The 11,130-nt window shown below is 41.3% G+C and overlaps 1 long non-coding RNA gene across 1 annotated transcript; it reads left to right on the top strand.

Annotated features, from left to right (window-relative positions):
• Window positions 1–3,743: 3,743 nt before the first annotated feature.
• Window positions 3,744–4,956, top strand: LOC122143109. Its single transcript, XR_006158965.1, has 3 exons — window positions 3,744–3,969; window positions 4,186–4,278; window positions 4,677–4,956. It is a non-coding gene; the product is annotated as an uncharacterized LOC122143109 (long non-coding RNA).
• The last annotated feature ends 6,174 nt before the right edge of the window (window positions 4,957–11,130 follow it).

Genomic DNA, 11,130 nt, shown 5'->3' with positions numbered 1-11,130 from the left:
CAGGTAATAGTCTTTTGATTGATTGACGTAACTGGCTAAATTTGACACATACCGAAAAAAGAAAAGAAATGCCCCTGTGGAAATCAGTTAATTTCTGATGCTTATTTCTGTATCTGATGTAAAGCAGGCTGAATGCTAACAAGCCTTAAAGGGACCCAAAAATGAAAATTCATGTTGTTCCAAACCTGTATGAGTTGCTTTCTTATGTTTCTTATGTTGCATAAAGAAGATATTTTGAAGATTGCTGGTAATCAAACAGTTGGTGGTTGCCATAGACTAGAGTGACCAAACATGCCATTTTCCCAGGACACGTCCTGGCCAGGATTTCTATATTGCCTAAAATATCCACGTTTTGGCTTTGTTTGTGCTGCGCAGACCAATTGTTGTATGACAAAGTACCATGAGAGCTCTAGAGAGCAGACAGCTTCTTGTGCTTTTGAATCTCTCTCACGGTACTTTGATGTCATACACTGATCGGTATGCTCAGTGCTGCTTCAAGTCGACACTAATATGTACACGTATTTGCATCGATTTGACTGTTCTCTGTAGATCCCACCTTCTCACGCACCACGATTGGTTTCGTACAATGTCTGCATGTTATTGGTCAAACGATCATTACCTTCATTAAGTATGAAAACAGGAAACCAAAGCCAAAACCTGTATATTTTAGGCAATATATAAATCCTGGCCAGGACGTGTCCTGGGAAAATGGCACATTTGGTCACCCTACCGTAGACTAACATAGTAAGAAAAAAAATACTATGGAAGTCAATGGCACCAACCAACTGTTTGATTACCAGTAATCTTCAAAATATCTTCTTTATGTTCAACATAAGAAAGCAACTCATACAGGTTTGGAAAGACATGAGGGTGAGTAAATGGTTAAATGATCATTTTTGGGTAAACTGTCCCTTTAACTGACAAAAATGACCGTAGTTTTAATTGTTTGCCTTCAAGTCCTGTATTAAAATCTTTTAAGTCATATGCTAGATGTGGATTATCCCTTACATATCACATGTGTGTGCCCTTTGTTGTATAGGCTATATTTGAAACGAAACTTGCTCTTGTGCCTGCTCTAGTGGTCTCTGTCACAACACCGCAAATGACACATGCACATTATCTAGTTGTGAATTTAAACTTCAGTTTAAAAAAAAAAGTGCAGACCTCTAGTGCAGAGTTGTTGTCATTTGGGAATAAGATCACATTGATGTTTAAATCAGGTTCACCATCTTTAATGACCTGTAAAGTGCTGTGTCATTTTGGTGGTGACACAACTCTCCTGCAACACGTTGGCTTATCACAAATATTAAACTTAGTTTTTGACTTCTGATCACAAATATGGCCAAACACTGGAATGCTTAAATTAGTGAGGAAGGTAAAGAAAAGAAAAGAAAACAACAGAAAAGAAAAGAAAAGAAAAGAAATTAAATTAAATTAAATTAAATTAAATTAAATTAAATTAAATTAAATTACATTTGATTTTGATTTAAATTTAAATTTAATTTAAAAGAAAAAAAAAAAAAAAAAAAAAAAAAAAAAAAAAAAAAAAAAAAAAAAAAAAAAAAAAAAAAAAAAAAAAAAGATGTGCACACAGGAATCGATAGCTGGAATCAATTTTTTTAATTTTACAAAAAGTATCCGATTCCTTTGTGTTGCATTGTGGTCTGTGGAGTGGCCTGAAGTGTGCATATGACAGAGATTGTCTTAACTCCCTCTGAGGCTGCGTGAGAGATGGTGCAGCTCACACTCTGCAGCAGCGGCTTGTTCACACACAGCTTCAGCTAATGGCAGGCCAAAACAGCCCATTTCAGGATTACGTTTTACCCTACTAGAATTGATGCTGTAAAGTTATCATATTCATAAAAGTAGAAACACGTTCAATTCAGATGAAACTTCTGTGCTGATTATAACGTGCACGCTAACTTTCCTCATGAAATGTGTGTGCAGGTCCAACAATATCCTCCACGATGTCATCGCTCGTGGCCAGCGCACCCTTAAGCAGTTAGAAGCAGCAGGCTGTGTAATATGTGTGAAATATTTTATTTTTGTTATCACTATGGCCATTTGACTTATAGCGGTGTCCAGTGTTTCCTATACACTGAGTTATTTGTGATGGCTCGTCACTATATCAAAACCACCACAAATAGATGTTCTAAAAGGCTTAGATGTTGTTGAATAAAATGAGTGCTTCACGTTTCAGAATTAAAATGCAGCACAGGAGTTTTTATATGAATGTATCTTTGAAAAGAACCGACTGTCTTCAGAAAAGCTTCGATGTCATTTTCATTTTGTCTTTCCTGTAATGCCTGATAAAATAGCGTTTGTGAGCAGTGCTTGTTTGATTACAGCCGTTACCAGAGAAACCGTTATAGCTCTGCTCCAACCTTTTGCCTGAATTACTGCAGCAATGCGGTGTGGCATGGAGTCGATCAGTCTGTGTCTGTGCTCAGAAGTTATGAGAGCCCAGGTTGCTCTGATAGTGGCCTTCAGCTCTTCTGCATTCTTGGGTCTGGCATATCGCATCTTCCTCTTCACAATACCCCACAGATTTTCTATGGGGTTAAGGTCAGGCGAGTTTGCTGGCCAATTAAGAACAGGGATACCATGGTCCTTAAACCAGGTACTGGTAGCTTTGTCACTGTGTGCAGGTGCCAAGTCCTGTTGGAAAATGAAATCTGCATCTCCATAAAGTTGTTCAGCAGCAGGAAGCATGAAGTGCTCTAAAACTTCCTGGTATACGGCTGCGTTGACCTTGGACTTCAGAAAACAGTGGACCAACACCAGCAGATGACATTGCACCCCAAACCATCACTGACTGTGGAAACTTTACACTGGACCTTAAGCAGCATGGATTGTGTGACTCTCCTCTCTTCCTCCAGACTCAGGGACACTGATTTCCAAAGGAAATGCAAAATTTACTTTCATCAGAGAACATAACTTCGGACCACTCAGCAGCAGTCCAGTCCTTTTTGAAGCGAGATGCTTCTGACGCTGTCTGTTGTTCAAGAGTGGCTTGACACAAGGAATGCGACAGCTGAAACCCATGTCTTGCATACGTCTGTGCGTAGTGGCTCTTGAAGCACTGACTCCAGCTGCAGTCCACTCTTTGTGAAACTCCCCCACATTTTTGAATGGGTGTTGCTTCACAATCCTCTCTAGGGTGCGGTTATCCCTATTGCTTGTACACTTTTTTGTACCACATCTTTTCCTTCCCTTCACCTCTCTATTAATGTGCTTGGACACAGAGGCCAGCCTCTTTTGCAATGACCTTTTGTGTCTTGCCCTCCTGGTGTCAATGGTCGTCTTTTGGACAACTGTCAAGTCAGCAGTCTTCCCCATGATTGTGTAGCCTAAAGAACTAGACTGAGAGACCATTTAAAGGCCTTTGCAAGTGTTTTGAGTTAATTAGCTGATTAGAGTGTGGCACCAGGTGACTTCAATATTCAACCTTTTCACAATATTCTAATTTTCTGAGAAACTGAATTTGGGATTTTCCTTAGTTGTCAGTTATAATCATCAAAATTAAAAGAAATAACATTTGAAATATATCCGACTGTGTGTAATGAATGAATATAATATACAAGTTTCACTTTTTGAATGGAATTAGTGAAATAAATCAACTTTTTGATGATATTCTAATTATATGACCAGCACCTGTATAGTGTATATCTTTATATATAGCAGGGATCCTCAAATCTGGACCTCGAGATCCACTTTTCTGCAGAGTTTAGCTCTAACCCTAATCAAATACACCTGAGCATGCTAATCAATGCCAATCAATGTCTTTGGGGTCATTAGAAAATCACAGGCAGGTGAATTTGATCAGGGTTGGAGCTAAACTCTGCAGCGCATTGGACCTCCAAGGCAATATTTGAGGAAGGGGGATATATAGTGTAATAGTTTAACATACATGATTACTAGTCTTAATCAACTCACCATTTTACATAAACCATAGGAAACCATAAAAAGGTTATTTTTGTCAGTTCATTCAAGTGCTCAGTTCACACATGCTCATATCAATGGCTCATTATTTCTTTTTTTTTTTTTCTTTTTTTTTTTATCAAATCCACGTTGAACTATAGAAAATTGTTTACATTTGACCTGAACCAGCTTGTGGACAGTCTTTGTTTTCTTGTTTGACAAATAAAGTATGTATTTTTGTATATATTTGTATTTATTCCTCAGCATGTTTGGCAGTGTGGAACTGGAAAATCTAAACCCAAGGATGGTCACTCATGTACACATTAAAGTCATCTACAACTTAGAGGGACCCTTTCTGTAAGTACATTTCTTCCTCTTCATCTTGTTTTCAATACAATGCACTGACACTGCAGTTAATTACAAAAGCATTCTAAAAAATTAAAATAAAAAAGATCCTTGTCAAAATGTAATGAAGTCTTTTTAGCTAAAAACATATCTATTTCGTATTATTAGATGTTTTATATGCTTTACTTCAAATATGAATCAATCAATCAATAATGTCTGGGCATCCAGGAACACTTATTAGTGATCTTACAGTACCTGGTGACCTCCAGTGATACAATTGCTGTGTCAATGGCACACTTTAATACTGCTGTGCAACGAATACAGATCAAGAGCAGGATAATGAACATTATATAGTAATGTTTTTATATGACACACTAATCTTATAGCTGGCTTCCTTTTTGTCCCTCTAGGGAGTCTTGCACTCAGGGATCCATCCTTGGACTTATAGAGGTTTTTAAAAAACGAGGGTTCTACTGGACCTGCACAGACAATGACTTGTATGTTTGATTTTCTTCTTTTAACAATATTTGAATTGTTGAGCCCAGTAGTGGCTCTTGACCATAAATTTAGGTGGGGCAGATGTTAGATCATAGCAATGGCTTATGATTAACCAACTGTAAGTTTTACATTCTAATGGCTGAACACGTGCATTTTTGATAGAGGTGTAGTATCCTTGCAATTTCAGCTTGATTATGGCTCGCTAACGTTGATTGACAGGCTCAAGTACACATAGTACTACCTATAGTAAAATGTTCAAAAGCTCTAGGTTTTTGGAATGTAATTTGAAACTCTGAAACTTGAAACCCTCAACTCCCCAGGGTGTAAGAATAATTAGATTAGATTAGATTCAACTTTATTGTCATTGCACATGTAAGGTACAAGGCAACAAAATACAGTTAGCATCTAACCAGAAGTGCAATAAGCAGTAAGTACAGGATATACAGTGTCTATAATATGTTACAGATGTACAATAAATATACAGATAAGGCAGTACTGTGAACATAATTTACAGATTTTTAAATACTATCAGCATGATATACAGATAGGTGTACTATGAACATACTATACAGATGGATTATGAAATAAGTGTATGTACACTATAAGCAGAAACTTTGAATATGTGAACATAATTTACAAATGAAGATGTATAAGCAATACATTAAGCTTTACAAAACAGTTATGCAATGGACATTAAAAAAAAAAAGTTCACAGAAAATTTTTCCAGTGTGCAAATGGATCATTTCAGTATTCTGGATGTACAGACAGTAGTACAAGTAATAACAAGTGTAATGCTGGTTTCACACTGGACGTGCAAGCAGAGCAGAGGCAGCACAAGCAGAGGCGTGTATGCAGAGCGGGAGCAGCACGCACCCATTGTGCTTTCACACTACCAGCGTTTGTCGCGCACTGCTGAATCACGGCTTGTGTACTGCAAATACAGATGAGTATGATTAGTACAGTGACGCTTTTCAGATGTTCTCCAACAACTGTCTGTCATGTGCTTTGATATGAGTAGCATGTTGTGATGCCACCGTGTTCCCCTCTGACACTTGCATATAACATGCTGTACATATAGTTTACATGATAAAAAGTAATCTTAAAGTTATTAAATGCCTCTAGTTTTAATAATTTAAAAAGGCCTTTGAAGTTTGGGCAATAACTACTGGCAGTGATGCATTTTTGTGTAGTTGATTCTGTGCTAACGCTAATATTTGATGTTTTTTGTTGTTGTTGTTGTTGTTGTTGTTTTTAATGTTTAAGATTTAAGTAGCAAATGAGAATCGCAAAAATTATTGGATATATTTTTAGACAAAGGTCTTCTTAGTTATTTCCCAGTTTGGTTTAAGATAATTAAAGAAACAGTTTTTTTTAATAACGAGAAGAAAATGTAAATGTATGGTATTCGGGGTAAAAAGCGCCCCTACTGTTGGGGCAAAAGGCACAATAATTAACATGATAATTAATAGATGATTTTTGTTGACATGACATGGTTAGATTCAGATGGTAAATATCATATATTATGTTGGATGTCCACCTTAGAGATAATCACCCTTTTTATAATGAAACCATCATATTTACAAGCATGATATTAATCATATCATATAATAAAATATAATTTGTCGTTACTACTATACATCTATATTAAATTATTATGGGGTCTCCTTTAATGCTTTCAGAATCTTTAATTTTTATTTTGTTTTTGTATTGTAAAATATATTTTTGTTGAATATTATTTATCAAAATAAGCTGAATATAGCCTAATACAAACTTTACTAAAGTGATCGTTTTGAACAAGTATTAACTTAGACATTATTAAAAAATAAAAAATAAAATAACAACATTATTTTAGCTTAAGTATTTATCAATACTGTGTGCCTTTACCCCATGATTGTGAAACACGAAACACCTCACATGATTTTATGTTGAAATTGTTATTTTTTCATGTTAATCAGGACAATTTTGACCAAGAACAATGCACTGTGGCTTTATTTCAGCATAAGCGGTGCAGCAAAAATAGACTTGCGCCGCTTCTTGCTCTGCTCCTGCTACGTGCTGCCGCGTCGTCTCTGCATGCAGTGTGAATGTTCTAATCTGTTAACGTGGGCACCGAAAAAATATTTTAATATAATATGTTCCCATTGCGGGAAGATGACCATCTCGGAGCTGCGGGCCAGGCTCCGTTTCCTCCAGTGTTCAGTGCCCAGTGTTGGGCTCGAGTGGAAACCTCCACTGCTTCAGTGCCTTTCTTCCCCTTTTACTGCTGGAAACCGCTCTGCTGGTTCCTCCTCCCTCACCACCTTCTACGGTGGTGCAGCTAGGGGGTATACGGGGGGTCTCCCCAGTGGAGCGGTCGGTTACGATGCAGTTGTGTTCTAATACTGCCTCCACCTGGCAGGGCGAATCATGCCTCCCCTCCCAGGTCTGTAGGTACTGGCCTGTCCGGCGATGCTTATATGGCCTGTGGAAAAGCTGCCTCCGCCTTGCATGCTACGGTGTTACTGCAGGTTCATCAGGCCAAGGCACTGAAGGACCTGCACGAGGGTGGTCACGATCAAGAAGTTCTGAAAGACCTCTGAACAGCTACTGACCTCGTGCTCTGAGTTCTCTGGGTTGTGCGATGTCCACACTTTTGGTCCAGGAGCGCCATCTCTGGCTGTGTCTGGTCGATATGAGGGACGCCAACAAAGTTTGGTTCCTTAATGCCCCTGTGTCCCAGACTGGCCTCTTCGGCAATGCATTCAAGAACCTGGACCAGCAGCTCTCGGCTGCACATAAGCAGACTGAGGAGTTTCGTCACACACCAGGCAGCTGCTGCCTCCACCTGTCCACCAGCCGCAGTGCCTCAGCCTGCTCATCGCTGAGGGCACCCCCCTGCGTCTGCCCCCCTCCCATGTTGCATCCACAGCAGCCTCCAGCAAGCGGTGCCGTGGAGCTGTGCATAGTCAGGCCGAAACTACTCATCCTGGCCTCCGTCAAACCTGGTGGTGAGCGGAAGAGCAAGAGGCGCCGGGATGGGCAACCCAGAGAGGGAGGTATCTGCTCTTTGGGGGATGATGAAGGCACTTCTCCCTCCCCCGGAGGAGGGCCAGGTGGAGAATCTGGAAAATCTCAACAAGAGAATGGTTTTCTCTGTCCCTGGGTCCCGGGAGGGCATGGAGAGTCGCGGACGGACCAACACCGGACCACACTCATCCTCCTCCATCGCCAGCAGGTAGTAGCTGGCAGTTCGAGAGCTTCAAAAAAGGCCCTACTCACACAACCTCTGCCAACCTGTGAAACCAGCTAAATGTGGTGTGGACAGGCTCCTAACTGCACTGGCATATAAGGCCGTCACTCGAAGGCTGGGTTCCATAAGTGAGACCTAAGTGGATCCCATATGTGTAAAGTCCAAGGTATAGCCTTAGTGCCCGTGTTTCCATGGCAGACTTCTGCCATTTCCAAGAGGGTTACAATCACTTCTAATCTTCCATATACACCTAAATGGATGCTCATATGTGTAAGTGCTTCTGAAACCTCCTCCAGAAAGGAGGGGGCTTCCGCAACGTCCCTGTTCCAGTGTTATCCAATCTCACTGAGTCGGTAATGCTATAACAACAATGACTGGTCTTCTTGTAGCGAGCCCCAGCCTACATCAAAAAGGGGCAAGGCTGCTTGCACAGCACACTTAAAGTGAACGTCTCGGTTACGTATGTAACCTTCGTTCCCTGAAGGTCACCTGCTCAGCTCCTCAGCGAAAACCTGGTATGCATTGCACCAACTGCCTTTTTATGCTCGCGCTGTAATCATCTGGATGCAATCATCACATGCCACTGTGTATTGGCTCGTTTAGTTACACTCGAAGTGGATTGGTCTCTCTAAGTGAGACTGACGTGATGTCTCTGTTCCCTCCTTCAGGGAACGAGGGTTACATACATAACAGAGACGTTTATATCTAATGGACACAGAATGAACAACTGTTGGAAAAGCGCATGATCCAAGTCAGGCTGTCTTAAGCAAGGGACAGGTTTTATATTAAACGCTTCAAATTAAATCATTAAACATATGTGGCTTGTCCTCCTGTCAGATGCCTGTATTGTTAAGAATATTTAAGATGTGTAGTCTTCTTGTGCAGTGGGTTGAAACTCTGACTAAACACCAAGTTAAACCGTAGCTAATGAGTAAGGTATGGTTGATCATTACTGTCACTCTCCCCCACATACACATTCACAGAAAAAACTAAAAAAAAAAAACACAAAAATACACAGTCCACATCTCTACAAAAATCAAATAATTAATAACTACAACAAAAAAACCTGCTGTTTCCTGTTGATACTTCCCTCGTACTGCGTCTTGCTAAAGACGCTATGGGGAAAAAGTCCTTTTTTCTCCTAAACTGAAGCCTTATTTAATCACGCAGTGAACCTGCATGGCCATCGGTTTGTGCAATGTATCAAAGACGAACCAATGACTTGTCAGCGGTACAGCACGAACCTATGGCTGCGAAGCCCGCCAAAATGCGTAGGGCCATCTAGCTATATAAGTGGCCGCTTCGCCACAGGATTCAGATTTCTTCTCCTTCAGTAACGATGAACTTCTCTTCACTGATCTACGAGACTTGAAGCCGTTTGCCATTGACACGCCTCGCTGTGGACAGAAAAAGATGCAGCAGCCTGCACTGCTCTGCTGTTCTCGCTCTGCGCTTCTAGCCTGAGCAGCTTTCAGTGCCCGTGCAGCTCTGAGCTCTCTAGATGCGGCTCTTTCCCCCTGAGACAGAAGGGAATCGGCATTCTCAATTACCTAGACGATTGGCTCATTCTGGCCCAAACAGAGACGGAGTCAATATCTCACAGAGCCCTGCTCCTCAGCCACCTAGAATGCCTGTGGTTCAGGGTAAACATGGCCTAGAGTGCACTGTCCCCCAGCCAACAAATCTCATTCCTGGGAACAGTGTTCGAGTCAGTGCATATGGGAACGATGGTCATGACAGAGCTTTACAGCGACTCGCAGCCACCTTCAAAGCTGGTGCCTCTCACCACCTCATGACGATCAGAAGCTGCTAGGCCTGATGGCTGCAGTATCTCCAGTGCTACAGATGGGTCTGCTTCGTATGCGCCACCTTTAGTACTTGCTGAATCCACGAGTTCCATCCCATGTATGGCGTCACAGATGTTTGCCTATCAGTGTGAATCAGGCTTGTTTATCAGCCCTGGCCCCCTGGAAGAACGTCCAATGGATGGAACAGGGCATTTCCCTGGGAATGGTTCACAGGAGGAAGGAAGTCTCAACAGCTGGCAGTATGTCGGGCCTCTCAAACTTTCCTGCCGAACCTGAGGGGACACCACATCTTGGTGCGATCGGACAGCATGACGGTGGTGTCCTACATAAATCATAAAGGAGGGCTGTCACCTAGGCGCCTTTTTTTGCTAACAGAGTGCCTTCTAGAATGGGCTCAGCTCAATCTGCACTCCCTGAGAGCAGCGCACATTCCGGGCAAACTGAACCAAGGAGCGGACATGTTGTCTCGAAGCAAGGTCCTCTCAGAGGAGTGGATGCTACATCCAGAGATGGTTCAGAAAATTTGGGATATCTTTGGCAAGGCGGAAGTAGACCTCTTGCCCTGTCGCTCTGATCCCGCAGGTGATCAGACGAATCAGGGAACAAGAACACAGAGTTCTCCTGGTGGCCCCACGCTGGGAAAACCAGCATTAGCTGGCAGAGCTTACAGTAGCTCCGTGGCCCATTCCCCTGAGGCGGGATCTTCTCTCGCAGGCGAAAAGAACGATATGGCATCCCTATCCAGAACTGTGAAAAGACAGTATAAGTCATTATAATCAGTAATTATGTCCCCACTGGATGCAACAAATGCCTCGTTTATAATGGGTTTTATTTGTTTTGTCTTGTCTAGTGATGTCCGGATCATGAACAAATCTTTCTATTTAACCGGATCTTCTTAGTGAACTTAAGTTATTCGGTTTATAAACGTGCCTTACACTCCCTCTGACATGAAATAAACCAATATCCCGAGTTATTCAGTTACCCCTTACAGTACATTGACTGAACTGCTAAAAGAGAACCGATGATGTTAAGGGGCGTAACATTTCCGTCACACGCTTGAGGCATTCCGCCAATCACAATGCACTGAATAGCTGGCCAATCAGAGCACACCTTGCTTTTCAGATCGACGAGCTTTGTAAAAATTGACGCGTTTCAGAAGGCGGGGCATAGAGGAGAAACTATAATGTACATTATATGGAAAATAATGTGTTTTTTAACCTTAAACCACATAAACGTATTGCATTACACCAAATACACAAAATAATGTTCTTTTTAGCAGCATCATATGACCCCTTTAATATCTTTGAAACAATCTGTACTGTATTAAAA

Source organism: Cyprinus carpio, unplaced genomic scaffold (genome assembly GCF_018340385.1).
Source record: "Cyprinus carpio isolate SPL01 unplaced genomic scaffold, ASM1834038v1 S000000807, whole genome shotgun sequence".
NCBI lineage: Eukaryota > Metazoa > Chordata > Actinopteri > Cypriniformes > Cyprinidae > Cyprinus > Cyprinus carpio.
The sequence above is the reverse complement of the archived record's forward strand: the minus strand, read 5'-3'. Positions and strand labels throughout refer to the sequence as shown.